Below are 21,720 nucleotides of genomic sequence, written 5' to 3'. Positions count from 1 at the left end.
ACGCTGCGAATGTTGTTAGACACCAAACGTTTCAAGCTTAAGGACCCTGTCTTAAGTTCAAGCTTAAGGACCCCTTAGAGACTCTGAAGCGTGAGGTCTCTAGCACAACACAACGCCTTCATATTCCGTATGTTTTTTCACTGAACAAACTTGGCACGTGAACCGTCTCGCATTTTAAGGCGGTCTGTAAAAACATGCGGTGACTTCAATTTGTGCGCACCCGTCGCGGTGGCGTAGTGGCTTTGGCGTTGCTATTTCGATGGGAGCGAAATGCAAGAACGGCCGTGTAATGTGAATTGGGTGCACGTTAAAGAAATCCAGGGGCCGTATTCTGAAACGTTCGCCTAGGCGAAATTTCTTTTTTCGCTTTCAGGCGTGCGCTGATTGGCTGTTTTAGCAAAATTGGATGAGCTGATTGGGTGGTTGAGCCCGACGTCATTCAATTTTGCTCAACCAGCCAATCAGCACGCACCCTGAAAGCGAAAAAAGAAATTTCGCCTAGGCGAACGTTTCAGAATACGGCCCCAGGAGAGGTCACAATTCCCTTCGTCCTCTCTGCGGCATGGCGCCACCTGGCGTCGACAAGAAAAAGTTAAGAAATGCATAATAAAGTCGAACCAAGATATATCGAATCTGAAGGGGATCACAAAAAACGTTCGGTATATAGGTATTTCGACATATGAATAAATTGTTTCTACAAAATTTGCAAGGGGATTTTACTGCTGTTCGTTATACACAATAATTCGTTGTATGTGGGTTCGATATATCCGGATTCGACTGCATTATCGCTTTATTGTAGCACATTGCGGGCGCGAACCTACGTAAAACACCACGTCGCTTAGACTAAGCGCGCAAGAAAGGGTGATCGCGTTTTTCTATAAGCAGATCACCTTACATTTGAGTTTACAAGCATTCTGATCATCCGCCATCTTGTTTAGACCGCAAATTAAGGTAGCCTGCATCGTTGTTCACTTCGATACGGTCATCGCGAACCTGTCTCTTTTGCCGCCGCTTTGCCAAAATTAGAATGCCAGCTGCCCGCTTAGCTGTCTGTTTAGCCGTCTACGGCTCAGTATTGGAACAAAGCCTTATTTGCGCAAGAAGGTCGCCAGCTTCAGAGAGAGCTTCACCCTCTTCACCCTCTTCACACTCTGAGAGCTTCACCCTCTGCAGCGGGTAAATAACGGTTCCTTAATTAAACAATCTCCGCTCCAGCTTTCAATCTCGCTATACCACGAGTCTGTGCTGCGCAAATTTCACGCGAACGACGAAGATTGCGTCTGACACCGCACGGACTGCTACACCAGAGGCAAATAACGGTTTCTCAACCCCGCAATGCCCGAGCTACCATTTCACATAAAGAAAAATTCGAAGAAAAAAAAATGTTCACCTTCATTTCTGACCTTTCAGCGTTAAAAACCACGTGAAGATTTTTTTTTTTTTTTGCATATTCCTGCAACCCGCCTTTTATGTAATAGCCACACACCCCTCTCCCCTCCTCTCCCCCACCTCCCCTCGTCCACTCCCGTTGCACTGTCTTTAAGGAAAATAAAATGAAATGATATTAAATTAAGCCCGTACAAAAAGATAATGCAATGTTATTTGAGTAAATTATAAATTAGTGAAGTTATCAATGAATCAGTAGTTGAGTTCACGAACTACACACAACTTAAGATGTCCTTCAATGTACGGTATATACAAAAAAAAAAACGCTACTATATTGATTTCGCCTTAACATTCGCGCGCCTAGATCGGAGTTTGGAGGTGCCAAATTGAGCGTATCTAAAAAAAAATTTTTTAATAATTCTTTGGGCTATGCGTGGTGAAACAAATCCCCGCTCCTGCTTTTGATATCCCTCGAGCTTGCGCCGCGCAGATTTTACGCGAACGACGAAGATTGCGTCTTGACACAACACTCCGCACCGTGAGACAAAACGCTCGCAGGCGGTCGAATTGGCGGCGATCGATTAATCTTATTCTTCGGTTTCAATTCGAGTCACGCGTCTCGCATTCGTAATGACGCAGAAGCCGCGCGGTCGATTGCAGAGCGTGTATATATATGAGGAAGCGAGCGAAATACCGTAAAGTTCGGTATAGAGATAGCAACGGGGGAAAAAAGAAGAAGAAAGAGTTCCGGAACAGTAATGGAAAAGCGTAGCGCCAGAAGGGGAGTTGCGCAAGTGTCAAATACGAAACAGGGCTCTCACTTTTTTTACAGAATTGAAACGCCACCGGCATTTTCCTTATCTCGACACGCGTCTCGCGCTGATAAGACGCGTGCTGAATACGCTTCATCCGTCTTTTTCTTTTTTTATGTATACACACGCCCGCATTACCTCGACGCTTGTGTATACTCTGCACAACCATCGATGTATCCATGTGTCATAAGACGTGCCCGGAGTAAGAAACGAGAGAGCGGTAACTTAAGGGGGCACACAGAAAGACCTATATACGTAAACTGTTTCTGCGTGCGCATTTCATTCTCTCTCTACTCTTTTATTTATTTATTTATTTATTTATTTATTTATTTATTTATTTATTTATTTATTTATTTATTTATTTATTTACATCATGTTGAGCTTGTAGCACGGCAGCGCGCTTCTTGCAAACAATAGAGGCGTTTAAACGGGAAAAAAAAAAGTGGCACCAGTCGTTGTTAAATTAAATTGTGCGGTTCAACGTCCGGAGTCTGCGCACGGCGGATTTATGAAGGACGCCGTAGGTGTACCAGAGGACTACGGATTAACTTCGACAACCCGGGCTCTTTAAGGTGGACCCAACGAACTATGTATACACGAGCGTGTATTGCATTTCGCCCGCAATGAAACGCGGCCGCGTCGATCGCCATCGATGTCGACAGAAACGGACGTTGCTGGGTCCGTTGTTAAAGTATGCCACTGTGGGCTTTGTTATACATCAGTCTATGACCCTGTCGCGGTGACTCAGTGACTATTCGGCGTTCTTATGCTAAGCGCGAGGTCGCTTGTTGTTCGAATCCCCGCCGTATACAGATGAAAGGGGGATTTTAAGAAATATATATATATATTTATATATACAGATAAAATGGTCTAGTGTATACTTAGATTTAGGCGGGTGCTTTATTCGGTCTACCTATATAACCTCATCGAAATATAGTTTGGTTCCCCTATAGTGAAAAGCCCTGCGCACGCCAATAGTTAGGTACGATTCTCACGGAATGAAACACGTCGATTTAAGCCTAACTAACGCTCGCGTGCTTTCGTTTCCGCCGTCTCTAGTTACACTGGCGTAGTTTTGGCTCATATGCGTATATCAGAGTTTATGCCAACTCTATAGAGACCAGATGCTTAGCGGTTATTCATCGCAGTCTCGAGTAATTGCAAGGTTATTGGGTGCTCAGATTCACATTCGGATTCCTTTATTCGCATTTCTTCTTCTCTACAAGGAAACAAACGAAATGCCAGGACCGAGAAAAAAAGGAAGAAACTACAACAATAGCAGCTTGATATTCAAAATAGCTCTGTTGCGCGTTTCATTCCGTGAATAAAGTACAGATGTTCTCAGTGACATCTCAAATATATAGTGCTCAGCGACCAACAGCACAATGGCCGTTACAGCAAGCCGTAACCTTCAAGATCATCGGCGCAGCGGTGGTGATCTCGAAGGCCACGGCCGAGCAAAAACTGTTTTGTTCCTCGAGTTTGCCGCTTGAGTGCGCGCACCGCCGAGAAAGAATGGGGCGCGTGTCTCGTTAAGCCTAACCCTACAGAAATAACAAAAACAAAAGAAACAACCAAGCAAACCGCATCTTCTTTTCTTCTGACGCCTTTCGCGGGCACGTGTCCGTACACGTATATACATTCTCGGCCATTCGCACGAGCCACGACGCCTCGAACGAACGAACGAACGAACGACCGACCGACCGCCCACGTCAAAAGACAGACGCGTCCCTAATTCTCTTCTTCGCGAACGCGCGTTAAGGTTCGTGCGCATTTGGGCAACTCTCGGCGTTTCAGGCACTCGCACGCGCGCGCAGCCGTCCTTTTGTTCGGGCCGCCCTTTGAAACATCCCAAACTGCGAAGGCGCGCTCGGCGGCGAATGGGTTTTAACACCCGCTCGAGAGACAACCTCGCCCGGCGGCAGGGCAGGCGTCAAGTGTCGCGTCGTTGCTCGACTTGTAACGTAACACGACGACTAGGAGGACACCCGTCGTGACACCGCGGCTCCGTTGCACATCGCGGTCACGATCGCGCATTCTTTTCTTTCGGGCGCGCGTCACACTGCTCGCGGCGGCTCACGAGTTGCGCGCATTTTGTTGTCTTTCTGCTGTTTTTGTTGTTGTTTTTTCTTTGCTTTGTGTCATGTGCTCCTCTAACGAAATTCTCGGGCAAGAGCGAAAAGGAACAGACGTTACACCGCCGCGAGGATGCTGGAAGGTTTAACGACCCCCCCCCCCCCCCCCCCCCTTATATGTGCTGCTCGCTTGGAGGCTGTTTGTGCTTGAAACACGCTGTAACTCGGATCCACAAGGGTATACGCACAAAGCGCTCGCGCGTGCGTCCTGTCCTGTTCTTTCATGCCCGTCTCTTTATAGCGCTATTTTCACATTCTAACTCTGTAGTGATACGTGTTATGCAGTATACACGGTGGCTCATTGAGTATGCGTGACGTCCTGATGCCCCGCACGAGGTCGAGGGATCGATACCCGGCCGCGGCGGCCGAATTCAGATGTGGGGAGGAATTACAAAAGTGCTCGTATAAGAGGATTAGGTGCCCCTCTTACAGAAACCGGAAGTTGGGTGGTCAAACTTAATCCGCGGAGCACTTCGCAACGGCGCCTTATATATCCCCCCCTGTGATGCTACGGGACGTACAATCGGCCACAAATGTTTACGGGACACGTAATTTGCGAACTATCACATTCCTCCCGAAGCTCGGGCACACAGCATCGAATTCAAAGTTTCGATCAGCTGCTGCTCGTTGCATGCGCGGTCAGATGTAGCATCACAGCAGTCGACCTAAAGAGACGGAATGAATGCAGAACGGCGCGGTTTCCCGCATTCCTACGTGATCATCTTCTGCGTCATGACGCCGTGACACATATTTATAATAGACGCATTGGGGGAAACTAAACCGAAACTGGCTCGTAGAAAAGCTGTTACAGTAAATTATTTGGCGTGCTCTGAGGCTTGCCAGGTACTTCTATTTCGAGGCCGAGAACGTTCATTCATATGGCAAAAAAAAAGAAGAAATAGAAAGAGAGAGAGAAGTCGGAAACGGCGTGTCGGCACCCTTTAACTATTTCACCGGCGTATTTTTCGTACGCAGCTCAGGGGCATATACTTAAGCGATTTTCCCACATGACACAGTCGAGGATGTTCCCTGCAAACAAAGCACATTTATTTTTCCTGTCTTTATTAGCCTCATTTTCATTTTTATAGATTTAGTTATTTTAGCATTAGCATGTATTCTTGTATTTCTTGCTGGATAACACAGAAAAATGGAGTAGCTGAGGTACTCTTTACCACAATCTCTCCACAGCAGCCCATATAATAGCAGTACAGAAAAGAAAGAGGTAACGCGAGTAACAAGCGTCGACAGTGGGCCTATATGCTCACCATAATTTTTTTTTTTTTTCTGTTCAGCCTGTGGCTATTCCTCCAGGTCGCCCATACACTCCCCCGGCTACCGTGACGCGCGCCCTTGCTTCCAAGGTTCCTTCAAACTTGGACAGACGCGGCCCAGTGAGGATGAGGCCAGATGGTTCTCGCAAGAAGCTGGTGCTTGTAAGGAAGCCCCACGATGCGCTCGCTTTAATCGAAACACGAAGTAATCCGAAGCGGTTCATTGGGTACGCGGCGTTCAGCTGCTAAATACGAGGTCGTGAGTTCGATTCCCTGCCCCCGGACGACACATTCCGAGGGAAACGATTAGAAATTCACACACAAAAAAAGAAGAAAGCCAGCAAGCTAGCAAGAAAGCGCTCGTGTATACCGTGGTTCGGGCGCACGTTAAGGACATCCCGGGTGTTCAACATTAGTCCGCAATCTCCCACGTCACACTAAAGGCGTCTCGATCGCAGCTCCGCGTGTTATCCTCCGAGACCCAACAATCATCGTCATTTGAAATAGATGAAATATAAACACCGCGAATACAGGGAACGGGGAAACTGAAAGGAAAGCCTTGAAGGCAGTCGTTCGAGCTATAGCGCCTTTTTTGGATATATAGTGCTCCGTGTCTCTTATACGGCTCAGGGGCATCAACGACGTACCTCGCAGCCTGGGGACGGAAGACCTTCCGGTATCCTACTCGCTCGATCACCCCTCCCCCCCCCCCTCCCCCGCACAGTCGACACGTCCCCCGCTCTCAACACGTCCTGCGCTTCCTTCCTTGCAGCTCATCGCCGGCGTTGCCGAGAGAGAGAGAGAGAGAGAAAGAGACGGCAATGAAGCAAAAGAACAAATACAAGAGGAATCGCAAAAGTACGCAAAAGCGCACACAAATAGTTATCCAACCCTGCCTTCCAGAATATATATCTCGCGGCGACGGCAACCGCGAACCGAGGTCGCGAGAAAAAGAATAAGGCCGTCATCATCACTGCGGGCGACGCACACGCGCCCGCCGAGAGCCCATGCGCGCGCTCCAGGGAACCGCCGCGATGTCAAAGAAATTCCGTCGGGGCACGACGTCGTCGCGCTCTCGGCTCTTGGCCGACATTTGGCGCCGCAGCGGGAACTGCTGCGAAACGCTCGTTTGCTTCTCTCTCCCCTAACCTCCTCCCTCCGCCAACTGTTTAGCTAGACCTCTCGCACTTCCTTCATTTTACGTGCCCCGGTGTCGCGCGCGCTACTTTTGTATAGTTTCGTTTTGTTTCAGGCGTTCTGTATCTCCCTATCTCTTCTCACACGACACCCCCGCCTCCTTCCTCCACTTTTCTCTCTTATACGCGACCTGTCCACACAAAAAGCGTGCAGAACTGGTGTGAGCAAGAGCTATATAGCGTATAAACCATCGCCTAATCTCGCAATTGATTGATTTTCAACGCTTCGCGTGCATATAACACTGCGGTTGGCAAGAGACAGAGAGAGAGAGTGAAATAGAAGAGAAGAAAGGCAGGGAGGTTAGCCAGACGCACGTCCGGTTAGCTACCCTGCACTAGGGGGAAGGGGGTATAGAGATGAAAAGAGAGAGAAAGAAGAGAGAGAGTACAGTTTCGCGCATATTTGAAGCTTCGCACCAAGTCTACAGACGGCGCCGAAACCTGTCGACTTGAGGTATCGTAACAACGCTTGCGTGGCTTTCTGTGCTATCGACGCATACGGCCATGGTCTAAGGATCTTCATTTCCGAAAATGGTCTAACGTCGAGAGGGTTCGATGCCGTCCGGAGAGTTACACGCTCGCCGTCGAACATGGGGACAGAGACATAAGACGTGTTGAACCGTTTCTCTGGTTCCACAAGAGTCGCACATGGGCGTATCCCCCATTCCAATGCGGAACGAGTATAGGCCTTTGTAAATGCCACCCCGAGCCAGAGGCGGCACAATACTGTCGCCTCAGAGCGGGAAATGTTTGATGGCACTTGTGGCGAGGCAACACCTCGACGTCCCCACGTGGGAGACCTAAGGCCCCGTCGGCAAAAGCTCTGCAGGACTATCAATAAAGTTGTTACCAACCAACTTGTAGCTTCAAGGATGGGTCTATTTTGTGAAGATGACACTTCGGGATGTTAGGAGAAGACCAGTAGGGTGGATGAACGGACATGCTTGCAATGTTGCATATTTGGTTAGCAGCGCGACGATCTACGTCTCTTTCCTGACGCTTCTCTTATTTCTCGTGTAGATCGGCGCGCTGCTATGGTGCGTTTTTGGCCGACGACGTCTTTGCTGTCGTCTCGTCGATCTGTATATCTTGATCATTATACAGCACGCAGATGAGATGAAAGCTGGCCTAGTGCTTACAAGCTGCGGTGTGTCAGTGAGTGGCTACGGGCTGTGACTACGGCTGAGCAAGTGGTCCCGGGTTCGAGTACCGGAACCACTCGCACTCCAGTGGGAGCTGTAAGTCAAGAAAACTCGTACATACCGCACTTTGGGTGCACGTTGAAAGAACCCCCTGGAAGTCAAAGTTAAACCGGAAACCCCGCCACTATGGCGTCCCTCATAGCCTGATGTGTAGCTTCTAGACGTTAAAACGCCACACTTTAATTAATTCGAAGCCGTGGATGTAGGTCATCAAGCCAATATAGGGAAGGAACCATCAGCGTAGATCAGTAACGCGCTGTGACCTTTTGCCTCGGTTTATTTTATTCTTTAACATTTCTAAAGCGAAGCCTTCTTTAAAAATCATGCCGCCCTCTATTGGCCGTTGCTGCTGCTGTTGTTTTCTTGCCGAATAACTCAAGAACAGGAAGTAACTGAATTACGCATTCGATGGAAGGATCGATCATTGGTCTCCCAGCACAATAGGCCGATGCTAATGCTCTGACCGTTAGGCCAGAATAGCATGCGTGTACTTGTTTCGTGCCAACGCTTTGAGACGAGTGGCGTGCGCGTCACGTCACATCACGTCACTTCGCGTGCGCACCACTTTCTATTTGGCCAGATACGCAGGAAAGAAACTGTCGAATAACAGTCAGCCTTACCACTGTTTCTTGCGTCGCGTACTCCTATTTGCATACACTACCCCTCACCCGTTCTCCCTTTGTCAATAAAAAAAATCGTCTTCGTACTCATGACATGTCGACGTCCGCACAGTGCGAACTGGCACGAACTGGTTCTCGAATTTTCGACACACCTTGCGAACGGTGCAGAGAATAAACATAAATATTGCATAAGTAGTCACCTTCGCGGTGCATACGCAAACATAGAAGGAAAACTTACTAGTATAACATTTAGATAAACTGCTTCAGGAAAGCTTCGCCTGACGTAGATTAGAACGTGCGCGTTGAGATCTGCATATTATTTTGCATCGCGCACTGCATATTACTTTGCGCCGCTCGTGACAGACAGCCGGTAACCCCACCTTCGCGATTAGTAGTCGACGCCGGCTCTGTCAGCTTTCCGCACACTGCACCGTATTGACCACACAGGAGACGGCGGCACATCCCGCACATAAAACGTCGCGCACTCACTTCCTCTCCTCTCAATTGACGTCGGTCAAAAGAAACAAATAAATAAAAGTGGTATGTACGGCCGTCGGGATACGGCCAGGGCGGAAAAGAACGGGAATCGAGCAGATGATGGAAGAAGCGAAAGAGCAAAATTGCGCAAGCTTTAAAGGGGGCGGTAATTTTGTTTTGTTTCGTTAAACTTTTTTATTCCAGCGGGCGCACGGCCGAACAGCATCAAGTGCCCCGTCAGAAGGCAGCACCTTCTCTCGTGAGAAGAAACCTCCTTTCCACAACTTACGCCAAGAGCACAGGTAGGAGAAGGAGGGAAAGATACCCTCGGGGGTTTGTGTGTGTGTACGAGCGAACCATTCGATGCGAAGTGTTCCATCAACCGCTTCTTTTTTTATTAATAATTTTTTCTGGGTCGAACGGAGTGGTTGTGGCATGAGCGCGGACGTCGAAGTGAAGGAAAGGGGAGAGAGAAAGAAGAGTAAGAGAGAAAAAATAATAATAAAAGAAGCAAGTAACGGCGATGGAGGATGGAGACAAGGTGTTGTTCGAAGTGCCGCGCCATAACGCCAGGTCTTTCGGAGCCGCAGCTGAATGACTCTACGACCCGGTGACGTTCGTTTTAAATGGGGCCCGGGTTTTCTTTGGCTTGTTTCTTCTCGAAGAAGTTTGCCGACGAAGTAACCTGACGCGCAAGGTCAACAGAGCACGCGCGCATATAAAACCCATGGGACGAGCCGTTACTCACGAGCTGCGGAGCGAAGACGGGTTAACCGTTCTTTTTCTTTTCGTTTTTTTTTTTTTCGAGGGTGCTTTATCTTTCTGACACATCAGAGCTAGCACGCACTCGAGAAAGACACACGGTGAGAAAAAAAAAAAAAAAAAGCCGTCCATTCATATTTTTCCAACTCATTGTTCAAACGGCGGTCAAACGAAGACACCGCGGATGTTTATAATGCAACGAAGCTGTCAGATTCGAAGACGACTTCATTATTCTGTTCAGCGAAGTGCAGTTGGTATACGTACATATAAACGGCGAAGAAACCAAAAATACAGGACATTGACGAGAAAACTGGGGAGTATACCGTTTGAAAGGTTTATTGGATAGAACGTAGTTTAACATATACAGGTACTGTAGAAGGGACCGCACAAACGCAGTGAAAAGTGAGCCAAACAAAACGAAAAGAAACAAAAGAAAACAAGCCACGAGCTATATCCTTCTTTCGTTCAGGAATCATTCAGGAGAGACCGACTTCGTATTTGTCGTCAGTGTTTCTTTATAGATTAGATAACACAGCGTGAACTGCTAGCAAACCAATCGGTAATGTGATTACATTTCAACAACTAACACATCGACGGCGACGAACTTCCACGAGACAGCCCGCCGGCTATATACGGGACGACTATCAATACCCTCTCTGCTGGCACTTCATTTTCTTTCTTCGTTATCTTTTTCTCATTATAATTTTCTCATCACTTTTCCTCCGACCATGCGGATTTCCTTCCAGGGGACCCCTTTAATTTCCCGTTAACGCCAGACAGATTACACAAAGGGTTCATTACCTAAGCGCGACACACCAAATCAGCATTTTCTTTCTTTCTTTTATCTTTCTTTCTTTCTTTCTTTCATAGATTACACACGCTTGTTTTCATCCCTATCCATTCAGCGTGCGAGCTGCGGTACGCCACGTACACTATAGAACCCTCTCCTTATCAGGGCGGCGATCAACGTGATACGCTCCTCGCACGTTGCATACGTATGTACATGCGTATACGCGTACGACTTCCCGCGTACAACGCAACGGCGACGAGGAGGTCCGGCCGGCCTGTCCCCAGTGCTACCTGCAGCCCTAGGGCCGTATTCCGTGCCGTGAGAAACTGTCCGGCGTCGCTCGTTTGGTCAACACCCGTGCGAATAAAAAGCGTTCGCGCGGCAGCGCGCCGCGTCTATATAGCTGCGGACAGGAAGGCGGAAAGTCCGCGCATTGTGGCACAAGCGGTCGCCGGTTGCCGGCCATTAACAAACATATAGAAAAAAAAAGTAAAGAACTAATGAAAGCTGTTGACAGGGAGGAAACAGTCGAAAGGATAAGCATTTGTTTTGTTTAGTTTTTCTTTTCCTTCCTTTTTTTTTTTTCCTCACAAACGGGACCAAATTCAGGACCATGCACGTTACCTTCTGAGTGTACACGAGACTTTCGGTCTGTCTCCTGATATGCCGCTTCCGGAATTTAGTTATTGCGCGAATGGAACAGCAGGGCTACTGACATTACATCTATCTATCTATCTATCTATCTATCTATCTATCTATCTATCTATCTATCTATCTATCTATCTATCTATCTATCTATCTATCTATCTATCTATCTATCTATCTATCTATCTATCTATCTATCTATCTATCTATCTATCTATCTATCTATTTATTTATTTATATGTTTATCCATTAGTTGTTTACGGTTCGGTGTCAAACGAGCTCATTCATTTGCTATATAGCTAAGTGACGCGCGATGTCGGCAAACGCGTTCACCTCCTGCGCCATCGTACGGTTATAAATACCTAATTATTAAAGCAACTGCTTATCAGCACGCAGTTAACTATACTGCCGCGGTTAAAAGGATGTTTCCGATCCACCACCTTGGCCTTGAGCGGCGCTGGCTAACACTCCCTGGGCAAACCTTGCACACAAAGACGAATACCCAAGAAAGTGTACAAGGGAGTGGCCGCGCCGCGGTGCCTGAATTGGTAAAGTATACCGCATGCGTAATGCTAAGGATGTAGTTTGGGCGGTAAGTTATCTTTTAGACCACTTTCATTTGCCGTTACCTTATTATATCTACATTTAAATTAAACAACAATTCACTTTCCCCTAAACTTTATCTGGCCTCATTTTCGGTTGCTTCTGATGGTTGTTCTAACAAAAACTCGAGCCCTTTCTTCTCGCTTAATTTGATTTATGTCACGGCATATAAGCTCGAACAGTGCGCTCTGAGTGGTAGAGTCCACGCACGACGTTCCTAAACGTCATGAACGACCTCCCGACAGCTTCTATCACCCGGTTGCGGCATTTCGTTGTATGTAGCATGCCTTGATGTGTGAATGCCACAGGTGTTCTTAGCATTCCTTGGATTACGGCTACAACTTTGACGCAGAAATACTTTTTTATACTGTGTAACGAGGTCTGCTCTTGGGATGAGACACATTTAAGCTCTCTAAACAGGAGCTATTTCTCAAGCGGCAAGCAATAACCGCAGTACGCTCCAACTATGGCGTATACGAAACTATATGTCGATCCGACGCGGCTGCTCAGTATATAGCTACGGAGTTCCGCAGATGAACACGCGAGGTCGCGGGTTCGTTTCCAGGTAAAATCGCGCGTGTGCCATGCTAATTGAGTGCACGACAAAGAACCCCAGGTGGTGAAAATTAATCCAGAGACCCGAAATACGCCGTCGATTCATATGGCGTTTGCAGGACGGTAAACTCCACGATATATATATATATATATATATATATATATATATATATATATATATATATATATATATATATAAGTTATGTCGCTTCGCGTGTTGCACAGACAACAACGTCCGTGATCTCGGTGGACATGCAAGCGGATACAGCGTTCTCATGGGGGTCTTCGAGGGTGTAGAGCGCAACGGTAGCAACAGGGCACAAAGATAAAAAAGAAGAAGACACGTTTACAACGCTCGTCCGTGCCTGCCTTTTTGTCGCTGTTGATACCGTTTCGCTGTACACCCTCGAAGATGCCTCACCCACTATCCCAAGTAACCACATTGCTAAGTTATACATGTATGATGGGGTGCTACTAAGCTTGGAACGTGCTTGATCGGCCCACGTTTGCTCGCTGAGAAACCGACCCAACAGACGCACTTGGTCGTAGAAAGCTTCGCTAGAATGAAGGAGTGGTGAACTCGAAGGGCGTTTATTTGTTGCAGACAGAATATCAACGCACCTTTTGTTGTTTCATCGCGCGATTCCTCAAAGAATGCAGTCGGCATTCATCTGCGGTGACAGTACACAGTCAACTGATGGCTATACATATAAGCCGATTCGTTATAAGATATATGAATACTGTCTTGCGTGGGATTCTATTCAGCAAAACAATAGCAGCAACAGAAGCAGCCACGGTCAGCAAAGTCCGGGAGAGTTTGACCGGAAAGTCTCGCTTTAAATGTGGCATACGCGCAGTCGCGAAGTCAATAGAGCTTACTTCGAGATGGGATAAGTTTTACTGGCTAGCCGCATCTCTAACCCTGAGGATTCTCTCACGATGCATTTTGGGAGCAAACGGAAAAGATATTATATGTGCTCCATCAAAGCTACCTCGCACGAAAGTCGTTGTAGGAACGCTGAAAAAAAAAGTACAAAAAAAGTATGCAGTTTTCTAAAAATATGCCCTCGCCCTTTATTAGCCTTAAGGAAGTGCAGTCGGCATCAAAAGTTTACTGGGGGCGCCGATCTGAGAAGTGGGTTATTTGGGAACTTGAAGTGCGCTAGGGACGAGACACCGAGGTAGGAGACCGAATGAACGCAGACAGGACTGCGTTCGTCCCGTCTTCTTCTACGTCGGTGTCTCATCCCTAACGCAGTTCAAGTTCCCAAATAACGTCTTACCAACTAGCCTCCCAACATAATTTCCCTGAGAAATGGAATATCTCCTGAATGTAGGCACGGCAGCCTGGATTTCGGATCTGCTACCTGTATATACTATGCTGTGCACGATCAACGTAGTGTTCTACTGATTTAGTCTGCCTGCATTTATACATTTATAGATTATACATTTGTGAAGATGGCTCTTCGACTCTGAACAGCTCTACTGGTGCGGTAATTATTCCGCCGGCATCATTCTGTAAGAAGTTCAAGATCAGCCACGTCACAACATCGACAGGGTGTGAACTTGCCGCCCTCCGTAGCGCATTGCTTTATGTGCACGAACAATCCCCAAATAATTGGGCTATATTCTGTGATTCAAAGGCAGCCCTACAGTCACTTTTATTAGCTCTGTACCGCAGCCCACATGAACAATTGGTAACAGAGATACGATTACGATACCATCAAGCGGTGATCAGAGGCCACGACATTGTATTTCAGTGGCTACCTGGGCACCGCAACATCACCGGTAATGAATGTGCCGACAAAGCTGCCCGTGAGGCACATGACGAATATGAAAGAATCTCAATACCATTGTCAATAACGGATGCAGCGCGGCACCTCAGCAGTCTTGCCCATACTACCACTCTGAGAAAATGGAATACACCAGAGTTTACCAACAGGCGCCTATATGCCATGGACCCACAGATGCAATTACAACTTTTACCCGGTTTTAAACGACAAGAAGAAACCTTACCGTGCCGCCTGCGAATAGGAGTTTCTTTTGCAAACTCCTATTCATTCCTAATTGGAATGTCAGACAGTGCCAACTGCAGCACAAGTGGTGCTGAGGAAACTGCCAGACATCTCTTATGTGACTGCCCCAGATACGAAGAAGAGAGGATTACCCTTCGGATTGCTTTGGGGCACTTAGACGACAGGCCTTTTACGGAGAACAAGATCTTGAGCCCGTGGCCTCGTGCGTCTGCTGTGTACAGGGCTACTACCAAGGCGCTGCTGCGTTTTTTGAAGCGCACAAGCCTGTATGACCGCCTGTGACGAAACTCAGCGATGGACGCTTGACTGCGTAAATGTGCAAGGTGTGAACTTCTCTCTTCCTTCTCCTCTTTCAATCCCTTCTCCCCCTTCCCCAGTGCAGGGTAGCCTACCGGGATCAGCCTGGTTAACCTTCCTGCCTTTCCCTTATGTTTCTCTCTCTCTCTCTCTAATCTGCCTGCACGCGTAAAGTTTCGGTGCCGAGTATACTGCAATAGGTTTAGCTTCTGCAGGCTCCCAACAATCAATCAGCTAGCGAAGCACAGATGCATATCAGCGTCAACACCATACGGGGTAATCATTTTTAAGCTTTTCGGAATTGAAAAAAAAAAAAAAGTCGCCTGTGGCAGACAGCAAAATTCTTGCCCTTGTGCTGAATTATTGCAAGAGACGGACATCACTGGCATGAGAAAGCGGAAGACATATTCATACAATTAACAAGAAAACGGTAATTAACTGCTTAATTATTTTTGGCACATACTGCAATTTACGAATTGTAGCCGGTGAGCTTGCAAGACCTACCCACTTGAAATTAATCTCCAGGATGACACCAGTTTGGAGATATTATTTCCCAAAATGTGGGACGAAATACATGGGCGTTCCAGTTACTTGTGGTTCAATGCATAAAAGAGCGTTTTATTAAAAAAGTAAGTGGAACAACACTGCACTTTTACGGCGAGTTTGATGGCGCATATCTCTAAACTGGTGCCCTGAAAATTCATTCCAAGTGGATACGCCTTGCAAACTTGCCAGCCACAATTCGTAAATTGCAATATGTGCCGTAATTTAATTAATTAAGAAAGTTAATTACTGAATTGTAAAGTATTTGAATATGTGTTTCGATCTCTCGTGTAACTAATGTCCCTCTCTGAATAATTCAGCTCCAGGACCAGAACTGTGTTATCTGCAGCAGGCGATTTTTTTTTTAATTCCCGTAAAACTTAAAAATGATCACCCGTACAGCTTTAAGTTAACTGTCCGGCTCGCTCAGCCAACTGTACTGCACCACTGCGCTAGCACCACGGTGTGGTATACACGCAGCTGCGCAGCAGGAACCCTCTAGCATTTGTGCGCAGAACACTCACGCCAGCAGCCGAAAGGCAGAACGTTGTCCCACACTAGCCGTTTTATTGCTTGCAGGAAGCCATCCCGACGCGCCGACGCAAGAGCAGGTGCCGCGAACGGCGGAGTGGCATATGGCCGTTTGATGAACGACATGCGTCGCCCGCAAGCGGACGACGTCAAAAATCGGCGGTGGAGAAGCAGACGACGTCGAAGCTAAAAGCAGCTGCCACTCGCGCGTCGCACTGCGACTTCTGGAAGGGACAGTCGCGTGCAGGGCTGTACACCGAAGCTCTGCAACGTATTAGGATGGACGAAAGCAGGATAACGACGAACCACGGCGCAATCTGGATGAGTGCGTCGTTTGAAGCAACGAGGTAGCGCGGCGTGCAGACGATACCGAAACAGACGATACCAAAAGTCCGCAAGCTGAGAAGCAGACGACGTCACACGCTATGTACTCGACCGGTCGTATATCGTCTGCTGGACAACGGTCGCAATCGGTTTGTCTCTTGCGCACCGTGAGAGATAAAGGGGCTGATAAGAAGGCCTGCAGATAGCGAGCGTATACAGCGCGACGTCACAGCCACTGCTACTCGAGTTTGTTGACACGTTTAAACGATGGCACGCGCGACCTTTTCGCGCGACGACCTCCCCCACGAGTGCTACGTGCGGCCGTACCGACAAAGGAATTCGAGAGAAGAACAATGGTATGTGCACGGGCCGCGCATTCCTTCTGCCTCCCACCCGAAGCTATCTGGTAAATAGAGGCAATCACTTTCAGCGGCTCTTGGATAAGGGCTTGCCTTTAGCTTTCCGTTTTCAAAGGCACCGGAGGTGGAGATATGATCTCGTTAGATAAATACACCGAACCGATTTTAGCGCACTTTGTAACGCTCAATAGAAAATGTAAAATTCTATGTGAGTGATGATTGTATAGTTATGGTTCGAGCTCAAAAGGAATGCATAAATTTATTGATTCGTGGGTTTTAAGCACAGATGAAACTCTGTGGCTACGAGATACACCGTAGTGGAAGGGCTCCGAACTCAATATGACCACCTGTTTTTCTTTTTTACGTTTTTTTAACATGCACCTAAATTTAGGTATACGAGCGTCTTTGTATTCTACACCCATCGAAATGAGGCCTCCGCAGCTTGAAATCGAGCCCACCACCTCGTATTTAGGCATCAGAACGACATAGCTCCTGAACCTCTGCGGCGGTTGTTACAAAAGATGACACCGAGATGCCAAATCTTATCTTCTTATCTCTCTTAACCTGTCCATGATAACAGTTTAAAATTTGCACCTCACGTGTTACACCATACACGAAAAATACAAAAAATATGCGTAATGACACCTGTGACATCCTTAACATTAAAAGGGTACACTGAGTTGAACTTACAATCACGCTTGTGCATCTGCAAACCGACTAATATTACTGCGAAAGGAAGCAAATGATAAACCATACAAGACGCCGAAAACCATAAAGACGAGTGACGACACCGCCCCCAAGTTACCTCAACTCTACGTGACGTCACAGAAAATGACAAGGAAGGAAAGGGCCACACTTCATTACAAAGGAATCGAACTAGTCATCCTAGCAGGTTTCCAGAGCTTTTCCTGCTCCCAAACGCCCTAAAGAAAAACAAAAAAGATACACTGAAATATGTGGCTTCACATTTGAGGTATCGACACTGAGGTTACGGCACGGAGTTCCAGGAAATAAAAAAAAAATAGAAAGTTTGATATTTGTTTTCCCGAGCGATAAAACGCCTCCTTTTTTGTGAAATAAGTGATAATATGAAAGAATATTTTACCAGTGTAAAGTAACTTTTTATTTTATTTCAGTGTTCCTTGAGGACATTCACTGCGTAAAGCAGCATGACGACTGCAGGGCGTCGACAACGGTGACGAAGTCGGTGGCGAGAAATTGAGGCGACAACACTTCATTGTTAGTTGATATCCGACAGCTAAAAGCTGCATTCGCGAGAGCGACGCTGAGAATCACTGCGATATGGTGCGAACGACCGCTTCTCACTTGACCTTGAATTACCTAACCCGTTATTACCTAATTACCTCACGACCCTAAAATATTGCGTGTCTCATCTTCGGTTCTTCGACTCCCTCTGCGACAAATATTATCTCCACATCTCTCTTAAACGGCCCAAATTAACGATTTAACCCTGCAATGACCAAACACAGTTCCAGATCAAGGAAAATTACAACTTTCTTACCTTTATTCCTGGTCATGAATAGTGCATTTGAAAAAAAAATTCATGTTATTTGAGTAAGAACATAATTAGCACTGTAATTAATTCATGATTAATTGGTTTGATGAACTATCCACAACTGAAATATCTCTACAGTGTATCAAAAATGCTACTATATGCTACATGCATTAAGTTTCCCGTGACAAAACTGAATTTTACGTTGGGCATTACAGGATTAAAGTATGCAACTCGAGGGTTACAGTACAACATGACGTTTATATACCATTACAGACGCCCAAACTTGGTTTCCTTTGGGGACATTACTGCTTACTCGCCGTGGTTACTCGCCGTGGAATCCCGGCCACGGCGGCCGAATTTCGATGGGGGCGGCGAAATGCAGAAACGCCCGTGTACCCGGTGCATTGGGTGCACGTTAAAGAACCCCAGGTGGCCGAAATTTATCCGGAGTCCGCCACTACGGCATGCCTTATAATGAGATCGTGGTTTTGACACGTAAAACCTCAGAATTTAAATAAACATTACTGCTTCGCGCAGTGAAATCGCGTAACTTCACGAAATCGAAACGGCAAGTTTAGAACTGCGTAACTTCGCAAAAAAAAAAAAAAAAAAAAAACGCTAGTTATTGAATTTTGGTCAACATTCTGCCCCTTCAATAGGTCAAAGCGAGGAATATCGATAAATACTTTGCACTCTACATAAATTTGTTGACATAAGGTGTCTATTTCCATTGGTTTGAACTATTACGAGTAGCATCCTGCAAAATCTCGCTACGAAAGCAAGACAACGAAATTCTGTAAAACGCTACTGATATAATAGGTCAAAGCTCTGAATATCGACATGCATTTGTTACCTTCCGCGAGTTCTGTGCTCGTCACAGTCGTAGAATTCAGTTGTATAGCTTAAAGCAATAAGCCAAAGGTCAAGTTTACCCGACACGAATTCACTCTCAAGTACAGCTTACAGATATCAGTTTTCTTTTTTTTTTTAATTTAGTCTTACTTTAATCTAATTTAATCTTGCTAATTTCACCAGTTTCGTAAATACATTTCAGCGTTCAAAACCCAAAATTCTCATAACTGACAGTAAAGTGATCTGTGTTGACAATCGCCCCCTGCGATATAGTATATGTTCCCGCTTGTCCCGTATTATAGCTCCTGTCGGAAATTACCCCTTACCAAAAATTCAAACAAAAAAGAAAAAAAAACAGCTATCATGGTCGCAATATTCGTTCCCCAATAATATACGGCCTTCGGCAGAGACACAATTAAGTTAGCTCGGAAATCACTTAATTGGATGACATGATTGCAACGCGCGTCGCGGACAGCTGATTGCACGAGAATGCCAAATGACCTTCGTCGCGCGTGTGTAATTGGTATTCGGTTGTTGTGTGCTAATTAGCTTTATCCTAGGGGTGTGCGTAGTTCCGCAAATCCACATTTCATTGTCTTGCAGCATAGCCGACGCCTGCGCAAGGCAGTGTTGGTAGTAAATCGATAACTGTTAGTCCGAAACCACGCACAACACACTCACGATATCGACTTTCGGGACTGAGAACTGCGAGATTCAAGCTCGCAATTATTCGGGACCGCAGAGGAAGAATAAATAAATAAATAGATAAATAAATTGCATGGTAGACATAATAAATAGAGAAGTCACATATCCACCCAGGCCGCAGTGCAAACATGGTGGTGTCATGGTATTAACAGCAGTTAACTAGAATATGATATACTAGCACACTGTAGTATTAACCACACTTTTTTCAATCAAAGAGGCGAGGAAGAAAACGTGTACCAAATTGGAAACCTATTTAGACTCTGTTCTGTGTTCATCCCGCTTCCCTTGTGTGTCCTTTGGGCAAGGAGCACTTGTGTCAACGAGTGATAGCAGCATCACAAAGGACATCTTCCGACAAAGTTCGAAACCGGGTAACGCTGTGGAACGGCACTTACCGTTGAGCTGCGATGAACGGGCAAACCTCAGTCGACGTCGTGGTCTGGGCACCGAAGAGCGGTCACGATGGGCATTGTAATCCTCAGGCGAACACGGATTGACACGAAAGGCGAAACCTCTCCGAAGTTACCGCGCATTCTTTACTTTTAAGTGTAGGCCGCGACTTGTTTGTCACTTCACAATTCCACAGCGAACGACTGACTACACGACGCGAATCACACCTCTACGCCGCCGACGGCCTGCGAGCAGACGACAAACAACGCCGCCGTTGACAGCTCGTAGCAGACGACGTCGGTCGGTCGACCACCCTTAGCAACAAGCGCGCGCACTCGGCCGCTGCTGCGAATCACTGCACAAACACCGCCGTCGCTTCTCGCCGTGAACACGACGACGAAGAAGAAAAAAAGGGTTATCCACAATCGGAAATGAAGACGTGCAGATGCAGGCGAAAGCGCTCCTCGAGCGCCCAGCGAAGTCAAGCTCGCATGACGCCGTAACGTAAACAAACACACGCACTCCTCGGAACCACCACGCACGTGCGGTCGATCCGCGCACTAGGGACGCACGAATCCACGCAAAACACTGGAATGCACAGTTACAGCCCCAGCGCAGTTGTCGCCGGTATTAAGAAACCGACACTGGAGCGCAAACTCCGCCAGCGCGCGACTGCGCGTCAGTGCGCCCGACGACGCCAGCACAGGATACGCGCCTCTATGGGCAACGTGCGAGTCGCATCTGTCTGCGTTCGAATACGACTCGCGGGTGGCGCGCGAATGCCGCCATAGCTGTGGGAGCCGCGGCGCTGCGGTCGTTTTTCGCGCGCGAGAGAGAGAGAGACAAGAGAGAGAGAGAGAATAAACGGTTGCGGAAACAGAGGGAGAGAAGCGCCCGCGCGTCGTCTGCACGCGTCGTCTGCGCGTGCGATTGCAGACGCGTTTCCGGCGGGTTCAAGCAGACGACGCTGACCCACCGCAGGAGTTCAAAAATAAAAACAAAATGTGCATTTGCCACCGTGACCGCGTATGCGCACATTAAGTTTTCCATCTCTTAGCTTTTCGAAATGTGACAATCGTAAATTGCAATCATGTGATGCCTGGACGCCGCATCAAAAGAACCAACTTTCGCCTGTGGTGGGTTCCATTCTTTGATTGAGACGTATGTGCGCCAAGTCTTCGGTACTTGAGGCATTCTTGCATTTATTGTTTTTCTGAACATTGCGCTCTTCCAATAAAACAGCTTTTACACAAAATTTGGGGTGATAAACTCTTGTGCTTAAAGAAAACTTTTCGGCACCGTTATCCGCGCCTAGAGGCACTCCGCTGGCCTTGGGCATCCAACCTAAAACGCCGGACGAAACATCAGAAAGCTAGTCAGTGGCGCCATCTCTAGAGCCTTTGGGGAGTTCGAAGGAGCACTGGCAAGATGAGAGAAGAGGCGAAAGCGAAGTGTTGAACGAGGAGGATAGGCAGATGGTTACCGCGTCGCATATCGGTCTAGTTTGATGTATGTGCGCATAGTTCACGTCATCCGCTAACCTACTTATAGAATAGGACGTGCGGGTAGCTGTGAACCATCAAGATGGCCAGGAAAGAATTAAAAAGAAATATATCCTGAGAGAAGACATCTCACAATGAATGTCGACTGTTAATGCGATTAGCATTGAAGCAATCTATATAGCGGCCCACCGTATTGCCAATTTTTCTTCCT

The 21,720-nt window shown here is 47.1% G+C and overlaps 1 protein-coding gene across 1 annotated transcript in view; it reads right to left on the bottom strand.

Moving 5' to 3' along the window:
• The window catches only part of LOC119446253 (uncharacterized), a 422,545-nt gene extending 401,780 nt beyond the window's left edge, over positions 1–20,765 (bottom strand). Inside the window, exon 1 of the mRNA XM_049664025.1 lies at positions 20,013–20,765. The gene's annotated coding sequence lies outside the window, so the exon portion shown is untranslated. The remainder of the gene's footprint in view (positions 1–20,012) is intronic.
• Between the last annotated feature and the right edge of the window lie 955 nt (positions 20,766–21,720).

Source organism: Dermacentor silvarum, chromosome 3 (genome assembly GCF_013339745.2).
Source record: "Dermacentor silvarum isolate Dsil-2018 chromosome 3, BIME_Dsil_1.4, whole genome shotgun sequence".
NCBI classification, from domain to species: domain Eukaryota; kingdom Metazoa; phylum Arthropoda; class Arachnida; order Ixodida; family Ixodidae; genus Dermacentor; species Dermacentor silvarum.
The sequence above is the reverse complement of the archived record's forward strand: the minus strand, read 5'-3'. Positions and strand labels throughout refer to the sequence as shown.